Raw genomic sequence first — 9,895 nt, 5'->3', positions numbered from 1 at the left:
CCGAAGAAGTGTGAAGTACTCCGAAGAAGTGTGAGTACAGATTAAGGTCCTCATTGGAGACGTCCTTTGAGTGAAGGAATATATTTCCCCATTCCAAGTCTGAGAATGGGAAACAGTAGATCTCAGACTTTTGACCCTACCGGGGGACCTGAGCATGATGAAATGAAAAAGACATATGGTCCAGAGGTTTTCCACCTGAAGGTTCTTTTAGTATGTTAGAAATAAGAAAATTAGAAGAAAAGTTTTGCAAATATGAGAAAGAGATGAAGCAAAAAAAAGAAAATTAAGTTTAAATAAGAAGTAAGAAAGGTATAGAATTTTGGAAAAAATAAAGTGTATTAAGAGAAAGAAAGGAAAATGTTAAACAAATGCCATGACGGAATGATGATAATAATTTAGTATTAGCTGTGCCGGATCCAGACCTGGACTCCTGCCCTCCACGACGCCTGCAACAACAACAGCCAGCCCTGCCACAAGCCTCTGGCTCTCGGGAAGAAGGGACTTCTTCCATCCTCCCTCGGGAAGAAATTCCATCATTCTCACAACATCAGTTACATAGGTCTGATGATGAGGAAAAGGAAGACGTTTGGTTCTCCAGCGTACCTGCCCAAGAACTTTTAACGCAAGTGACAAAAATCCTTTACCCACAATCTGGACTTCAGAGATCTAAACGTGAGAAAAAACAAAACCAGATTCAAACCATGCCTATGGTTAAAGTTGCAGTTCCCACTGGACCATTACTGGTTTATCGACCCTGGACTGAGACTGACATCATGGAAGCATAACAATGCTTACCAGATCCAGAGATTTCTGGACCCCATTTTGCTGACGAGTTGCGAGATTTCTGCGCACAATTCTGCCTGACTGGGGTTGAATTGCGTCGCATATTGGCAAAAAAGTTCAAACCGACCGACCTCGGCAAAATAGAGGCCAGTATGCTACAACTGGATTTGCGACCTACCAACAGTGAACGAGGACATAATGATAACGCTCAATATGAAGCAGCCATCCAAAGACTGTGTCAAGCCATCACCACTCAATTTCCAACCAAAATCAATATGTCCCACATTTACACCTGCAAACAGAAACCTGGTGAAGGGACTGATGATTTTGTACACCGCATCCTTGAGAAAGTCAGCAAGCACAGCGGTCATCAGAGACCAAGGGATTTGGGTAATGAATCAGGACCATGGGAGAGTATTGCATGCAATGGAATGTCCGACCATAGTTGGTAAAAAGCGGGTAAGAAAAGGTTAAAATACCCGACTGTACACAATCAATAGTGGGAGCGTATGTGTTCGGCTACAAGAAGGTGTGAAAGTCCGACCATGGTTTGTAAAAAGCGGGTAAGAAAAGGTGCGAATGCCCGACAATGTATGATCAAAAGAGGGAGCGGAGGTTTTCGGCTGCAAGAAGGTCTGAATGTCCAACCATAATTTTTTTAAAAACGGGGAAGAAAATAATCGAAAGCCCGACTATACACCATCAAAAGCGGGAGCGGAGGTGTTCAGCTGCAAGAAGGTCTGAATGTCCATCAATAATTGCTAGAAAACATGAAAGAAAATTTTCGAATATCAAACCGCACATGATCATAAGCGGGAGAGGAGGTGTTCAGCTGCAGGAAGGTTTGAATGTCCACCCATAATTCCTGAAAAATGGGTGAAAAAAAAGGTAAGAATGCCCAACCATACATCATCAAAAGCAGGTGTGAATGTTAGATCATAATTTGCAAAAAGCTGATGAGAAAGGGTGAGAATGCCCGACTATACACCTTCAAATGCAGGAGCGGAGGTGTTCGGCTGTAAGGAGGTGTGAATCTCCGACCATAATTGCTGAAAAATGTGTTAGAAAAGGTAAGAATGCCGGAGCATACATCATCAAAAGCGGGAGAGGTGGTGTTCGGCTGCAAGTAGGTGTGAATGTCCAGCCATAATTACTCACAAACGGGTAAGAAAAGGTAGTATTGCCAGACCATACATGATCAAAACAGGGAGCGGAGGTGGTTCGGCTGAGAGAAGGTGTGAATGTCCGACTAAAGTTCAAATATATTAACAAAAGCGGGAGGAGAGGTCTTCGGATGAGAGTGGTTGAGAATTTCCAACCATAATCTATAAAATGCGGTGAAAAAAAAGGTGTGATAGAACACTAAAAGGTGGAGCGGAAGTGTTCGGCTGCAAGAAGGTGTGAATGTCCGACTATATTTGGTGAAAAGCAGGTGAAGCAAGGTCTGAATGCCCAACCTTACATCATGAAAAGCGAGATCAGAGGTGTTTGGCTGAGAGAAGGCCACAGTTTGCGATGCAATAATTAAAGGCCTCATGCCAGATGTCGCCACTGAAGTAAAGAACATTTACGTGGGATGGTGTGAGGGTCCTCGTTTGGCTGACGTTCGCCGATATGCTCGCCATGCTCAGAACCAAGTTGAGACGCGTAAGACAACCAAAAGGGACAAGTGTGAAAAGGAGCTGCATTTGGCAGCCATGACCATGTATTACGCAGTTGGTGTAAACAGAGGACGAGGCCGAAGTCGAAGACGTGGACGTGTGGGAGAGGAGGTCGAAATGGGCCAGAGCTATGATCCGAATATTTGTTTTTACTGTGGCCAGACTGGACACTGGAAGAAGGACTGTCCACAGCTGAAAAGTGATGAAATTGGGCAAAAGACTGACTGAGGGTGGGAGGCAGGTTCTGGACGTCACGCGTCAGCGGAGCCTCCACTAATGGGTGATAGCACAAACACACTCACACATTTTTCCTGCTCTGTGTAGTGAAGAAACGCTTGCCGACTGTGATTCACGTAGTAAAGTTTTGCATGCTATTTCCGTCCTAGAGCAAAGATATTTCTCTCAGAATATAGGAACTTATGTTCATCAGTAGTGACGTCAGGGGAGTTTGATTGTCCTCCAAAGTTAAGTGGAAACCACGTTTACTGTATGTCTGCATCAGGCCAGGTTGTGAAGGAGAAAATGACAATGCCCATTGCGTGTTGTCACTCCTTCAAACACTCATTTTTGTTATCAGAGTTGTGTCCCATTAACCTGATGGGCTGTGATCTCATGTGTAAATTAGGCATTATTTTAACTTCTACACCAGAGGGTGTTAAGGTTATGTTACAGCCTGACAAAGTTTTCACAGCAGTGCAGTTTGATTCATCGGCACTTACATATGCTTATGAGTGGAAACTTCCCAGCTCTCCTTTTTCACAACAACTAGTGGAAGAAGCAAAAGCGTTAGTTTCACCCCTTTCTGATTTCATGCAACCTACTGATTTGCACTGCACATCACACATTTCTTTGGGGCCTGACAATGACTATGAGAAGAAGTGAAAAAATATGTGCGCCTACTTTATTGGCTGTGTCGCTCACTCCAGAGCACTTCGATTTTTTTAATGTTTGTGGTACTCGCCCTCACATTTCCTTGGCCAAACGTACACACAGGCAGTGACAAGGTGTGGGAGAGTTTGTTGCTACATGTCAGAAAGAAATGGAGTGGACCGTTTCACCTGCTGATCCAAATTTGATGTTTTCTGAACGATTGTCAGCATACAAAAAAACATTTTTGAGTACAATGCATTGTCAAAGAACTGTGGACTTAATTCCTACCACAGAATCACATTTTGAAGCATGTTTTTTATCTGAAACAGATTTGTCTTCGATACCCATGTTGGCTGAAGTGCCCAATGATCTTTGGGCTAAGAGCAAATATGATGTGGGGTTGATAAAAGGCTGTGAACCAGTAATTGTCACCCCTAAATCAGACTTTTGTCCATGTAAAAAACAATACCCTTTTAAGCCTGAAGCAATTAAAGGGATTAAACCTGTTTTTCAATCTTTTCAGAAAACAGGCGTTATTGTTCCTTTTGAAAATTCACCTGTGCTTACTCCATTGATTCCTGTTAAAAAGATTAAAGATGCTGGCCAGCCAGATGAATGGCGTTTTGTACAGGACCTCCAAGCGGTGAATGCTGCAGTTCAGCCACATGCTCCTACTGTGCCCAACCCACACACTATTTTGTCTCAAATTACATCAGATGCACAGTTTTTCTCAGTGGTTGACTTGTCGCCAGTGCACCCTGATAGCCCATTTTGGTTTGCTTTTTAGTTTGAAGGGAGATCTTGGACTTTTACCCGGTTATGCCAGGGGTACTGTGAAAGTCCCACTATTTACAATGCTGCCCTCAAAGCTAGTCTGGATTAACTTCAATCAACCACAGGCTCTGCTCTTTTGCAGTATGTGGATGACATCCTTTTATGTAGTCCATCTAAACAACAGTGTGAAAAAGACAGTGAATCTGTTGAAACATCTTCATTCTTATGGCCATAAAGCCAGCCTTTCTAATTTACAGTTTGTACAGGACGAAGTCACCTTTTTGGGTCATGTGATTTCTAAGGATGGGCGCTCACTTTCTCCTAAACGTGTTGCTGCAGTTCAGATCATTCCTAAACCGGTTACTAAAAAACAGCTTATGTCATTCTTAGGTATAACATCTTACTGCAGGAACTTTATTCCTAACTACTCTTTTCTCGAAGCTCTCTTAGGTGCTCTTATCCATGGTAAAGGCCTCCAGTCAGCTGATCGTGTTCCATGGACTCCTGAGGCTGAATCAGCCTTTAGTCAGCTTAAGCTGGCTCTTCAAACAGCACCAACACTTGGCATTCCAGATCCTCATAAACCTTTCATACAGGCAGTTGATGAGAAGCATGGTTGTATGACATCTGTTCTTATGCAGGAACATGGGGCAGGCAAAGGCCAGTGGCTCATTTCTCAGCAAAACTGGACTCTGTGGCTGCAGGCCTGCCTGGTTGTCTTCGTGTTGTTGCAGCTGCAGAGAAAGCTGTCCTGGCCTCCCAAGATATTGTGGGCTACGCTAATTTGACTGTTTTGGTTCCTCATGCTGTTGCCATTATTCTTCTCGAGCAGAAAACTTCACATCTTTCAACTGCTCGTTGGCTCAGATACACCTCTGTGATATGCCAAATGTCACTGTTAAACGTTGTACTGTTCTGAATCCTGCTACTTTGCTTCCGACTCCTGAGGATGGGGAGCCTCATGACTGTGAAGCTGTTTTGGAACAAGTTTGTACACCCCGACCTGATCTTTTAGAGACTCCTCTTCCAAACTCTGACATGATTCTTTTTGTAGATGGATCAGCTTTGCGTGATCCAGCCACAGGTACTAACTGTGTTTGGTTTGCAGTATGTTCTTCACATGACACTTTGTTGTCTGGTTCTCTTCCTAAACATTTCTCTGCTCAAACTACTGAGCTTATTGCACTTACTGAAGCTTGTAAGTTGGCAGCTGGTAAGTCTGTCACTATTTACACAGATTCCAGATATGCTTTTGGTGTTGTTCATGACTTTGGTGCGCTGTGGAAACACAGGCATTTCCTTAAATCAGATGGTAAAACTATTCTGAACTCCAAGCAGGTTTCTGATCTTCTTGATGCGATCCTTTTGCCTACAGCAATCTCGGTCTGTAAGTGTGCGGCTCACACTAACTCAGACGATCCTGTTGCTTGTGGCAATGCCAGAGCTGATGCTGCAGCTAAGCAAGCAGCTAAATCTTTTCCTGTTTTCTCTTCCCTCTCTTTGCAGGCAGAAGACTCCCTCACAGATCTCCATGCTTTGCAAACTTTTGCCTCTGCAGATGAAATTTGGTCCTCTGGACGCATTTGGTCCTCTGTGGGTGCAACTCATATGGATGGTGTTTGGATGGGACCTAATGGTAAACCCTGTCTACCTAAACATTTTTTTCCTCATTTTTCAAAATTGACACATGGGTTGGACCATGTGTCAAAAGGGGGGATGCTGAATGCACTCACTGCTCAGTGGTTCACAAAAGGGTTCAGTTCATATGCGCAAAAATACTGTCAGTCATGTATGGTTTGTGCCACACATAATGTAGGAAAGGCATTACACACATCGCAAGTTGCACACCCTCCACCAGAGAAACCTTTTGAACATTTGATGATGGATTTTGTTGAACTCACACCAGCTGAAGGAAAGAAATATGCACTAGTAATAGTGGACGTGTTTAGTAAATGGGTTGAAGTTTTCCCTGCAAAACATGCAAACAGTAATGCAGTGACTAAAGCACTGCTAAACAGAAATCATTCCTAGATGGGGCATTCCAGAGAAGATCAGCAGTGATAATGGCACACATTTTGTAAACACTGCATTGACTGAGGTTGGTAAATTCCTGGGAATAACCTTGCGCACACATTGTGCTTATCATCCACAGAGTGGAGGTGCTGTGGAAAGAGAAAATGGTACATTAAAGTCCAAGTTAGCCAAATGTTGTGAAGAAACAGGTCTGCCATGGACAAAAGCATTACCTATTGTGCTTACCTACATGAGAATGAGAATCAGAGCTCAAGTGAATCTCAGCCCATTTGAAATTTTATTTGGCAGACCTCCTAACCTGGGATTGGGACCTGTAACCAGACCCCTCCCTTCCACAACTGTTTGTGATGATGCTATGTTGTCTTACTGTCGAAACCTTTCCACTGTTCTATCTCAAGTTTCACAGAAAGTAAAAGCAGCCCTTCCAGCCACAGAAAACACACCACTCCAACCAGATGACAGGTGGAGTGTTACTACTGCAAATCCTGTAGCATTTGTGCCATCAGGGTTTTTTGCTTGACCTGTTGAATAAATATAGTTATTTCTGCATTTTCATAACGTATATCAGTTAAGTCTGGCCTGGGTAAACCACTGATGGTTATTTCTGACATGCAATCATGAGGCTTTCCATCTGTGGGGTAGGTAGCAGTGTGGATGGATTAAGTGTAGCACATCTCTTGACAACAAGGTGTGGCTGTGAAAGAAGAACTGTTATGTAGGAGAGATGTCTGGTAAAGATATTTTGTTAAGTAACCATATCACAGCCACTGCATGAGGTACCTTAAGTGTTAATGGGTGAAATAACACCATTATTGTTGATGCCTGCACTGCCAATGGCTTCTGGCCATTGATTCAAAAGTACGATCTCGTCCCTTTTTCCCCCTTTCAGTGGACACTGGCCCCTAATTACCGCAATTCAGCAGGGGGTCTTTCATTAGGAGTACTGGACTCCCCCGTGCACGGTTTCAGCTCCGACCCTGGAAAGCGGAAAAAACGTTGAGATCTGGTTTGAGGACCCAATTGTTGAGAAAAGTCTCTCAATGAGACTCAGAGTTGCTGGAGTCAGTTAATGCAAATGTTTAATCTTGCAGCAAGTTTAAGAATGTGTGTGTGTATGGGTGTATGTGTGCGAACGTGTGTGAGTTTGTGTGTGTGAGAGTTTAAAGAACCTGTTATCAACAGGCAGGTCTTAACTAGTATGGCACAGGTCCAGCCTGTCTCATCTTTTTTGGAAGGTCCAGCGCTCGGCCGTAACCCTTCTGTCTGTTTGGACTCTCACATACATTCGGTTAATCATAGAAAAACGAGAACAAAACTTTTTAGCCCCTTAAATTCATAAAACAGACATGGTGCAGTTATTTCCATTCTAGAAAATAAGAGTAATCACCACCATTCCTATAAATTCTGGATATTCTAACAATCTGAATCTTTTTTAAATGTTCGATGAAGCCCTTTGCTGTTCTATTTAGAGACTCAGCTGATCATAAACCAAGTTTTGCTCTTGAACCAAGCTTCTAAACTCTTCACCTTTTTCATTTCTCAGTTAGTATTCACTTTAAAACTGATTAAAAGAAAAATTAAATGAATGCGTATCAACAAATGTGGGATCTAAACTCTAGTGCTTTCTCTAAAATAATTTCCTTTCTCAATTCAGAAATGTGTGTGTGTAAGTCACAACACCCGTGACACCAAAACGGCTTTCTTTTCTCTCTTTTCTCTACACTCTGCACTGTGAGCACACACACCAAATCAGAAAGGCTTTTTTCTCTCTTTTCTACATTATGGACTGTGGGGACACAAAACCGCTCTCTCTCTTTTTTTTTTTGATTGTGTGCCAGGGCGTTGTCTCACGTATTAGATTATGCTTAAGATACGAATGGGTTTATCAGTCACATCAGAATCCATACATACTGATCCTCCCGTAATAAAATGGTCGGATCTTATCAAACACACTTTGTTTCTTGTGACAAGTCAGCGAAACAGCGTATACACGTCAAGACACTGAATCAAGTTTGCCACAAGAACTCATAAGTTTGGCAGTATTGCTCTGCCGTCAGCAATCATACACCCATTTTATTTTCATGAGACATGTGCAGGCACCTGTTCATCTACTGTTCTATCACTATGAATTAGTTTATCTATTATCAATAAGGATACTTCTACAACTACTATCAAAGTATGTCCGGACTTCTTATGTTGTCAGTTGCTATATATGAATAAGTGGGTTGCTACTGAAAAGCATTAAGCATGTCACACAGCCCAAACATATAACATTTCAGGACACACCACACAGTTAACAACCACAGTGAAGCGTGTCAAAGCCCAAACATGTAACATTCAACAGGACACTTACACAACACATTCAAATCAAACAGTCAGACAACATACAAGAACATATACCCCAGCCGGCATTGCTCCCTGCCTATTTTCCTACAACTCACTATGTGTGCGCACACCTTTATTCACAAACTCTTCAACTTATACTCTTTTACCGAAGCTGCTACAGCTCGATTGGCCAAATACCCTTAGATCCTATTTCGGTGAATTTGACATCTGCCTTGTATGTAACAGATTAGCGGTTTAGCAGTTTTAATTTAGTTTGAGTGAAGGAATTCATTTTATAGCAAAATCCGAAATCGTGAAGAACTCATGAAAGTAAGCTTATTCTCGGATTCCTGAAACTTTAGATTTGCTCTTTCTTTTACTGCAAAGTACAACGTTGAGCAGCACTAATGAGTTGTTTCTATTTTTGGCAGGCTTTACCTTTGCGGATGAAGCCCTTTCTGTCTGTGCAAAAGAAATCTTGTTACTGTGCAGAGTGACTTCTCTGAGTAGAGTCGCCTTACTTGTTGCGACTGTGCCGATGTTCGAAGCTGGAGTGCAAAGTTGTTGCTTGAATGGTGCTCGCTGGAGCGTGTGGTAGTGTAAAGTTATACCATTTAAAAGGGCTGAAGAGTGCTCAGTGCAGCGGGTGGGCGGAGGTGCAAAGTGACACTATGGCCATAAAAAGAACACCGCTACAAGTGCGCATTGTGCCAGGAAGGGCCCTCGGACGGGAACCAGTGGACAGTTATCGCTTCTCGGCCTTTTGGCTAAGATCAAGTGTAGTATCTGTTATTATCAGTTTAATGTCTGATATGTCCTCTATGCGAGGACTACATATTAAATGGATTTTTATCAATAGGAGTTGAAAAAGGAGCTTACTCCGTTCACTCCAAGCATCGACCCGGTACTGCAGTGCCGCTGGGAACAGTGCGCTCTCCTCTGCTCTTGTGAAAAAGCAAACAGCGGTGCAGGATGGAAGTTTCTTTTAATCTGCTGAGAAAAGAGAGTGAATGCGAAGCAGACTTTAACACGGCTCTGGGAGCGAGCCGAGTGCGGGCTAACCGGGAGAATTGCTTGAAAGAAACGCGACACTGAATGAGCAGTCAGAACAAAGCCTCAATACGGTGTTCCCGTGTTGTTTGTGGCTGCCTTGTCTTTTGCACAGAGTAAAAGACAAGGCAGCCATCGAATAGGGCCCGATTGTTCCTACTTGGTCAGCCGAGGAGCAAGGGGGGGGAGCAAGCGTCTCAACCAAGCAAAGCTCACCATGGGGAAGGTGGCTATGCCAACTAGCCTGATGCCCTGCTCCCGCAGTGATGGATAATCGTACACTGGTTTCTCTTCATAATGTACAAGTCTTTCGCCTTTTACTAAAGACTCCCGTGGAGAGCAGCACTAATGAATTATTCCTATTTTTGGCAGGCTTTACCTTTGCGGGTGAAGCCCTT

The 9,895-nt window shown here is 43.1% G+C and overlaps 2 non-coding genes across 2 annotated transcripts; both read left to right on the top strand.

Annotated features, from left to right (window-relative positions):
* The first annotated feature begins 9,194 nt into the window (after positions 1-9,194).
* On the top strand, positions 9,195-9,385 carry LOC140306085 (U2 spliceosomal RNA). Its single transcript, XR_011915446.1, has one exon. It is a non-coding gene; the product is annotated as a U2 spliceosomal RNA (small nuclear RNA).
* A 388-nt stretch (positions 9,386-9,773) lies between these two features.
* Positions 9,774-9,887, top strand: LOC140306306 (U5 spliceosomal RNA). Its single transcript, XR_011915626.1, has one exon. It is a non-coding gene; the product is annotated as a U5 spliceosomal RNA (small nuclear RNA).
* Positions 9,888-9,895: the final 8 nt, after the last annotated feature.

The sequence above is a fragment of the Leuresthes tenuis genome, unplaced genomic scaffold, assembly GCF_036924035.1.
Source record: "Leuresthes tenuis unplaced genomic scaffold, fLeuTen1.0.hap1 SCAF_4, whole genome shotgun sequence".
NCBI classification, from domain to species: Eukaryota; Metazoa; Chordata; class Actinopteri; order Atheriniformes; family Atherinopsidae; genus Leuresthes; species Leuresthes tenuis.
This window is presented reverse-complemented; position numbering and strand designations above follow the sequence as displayed.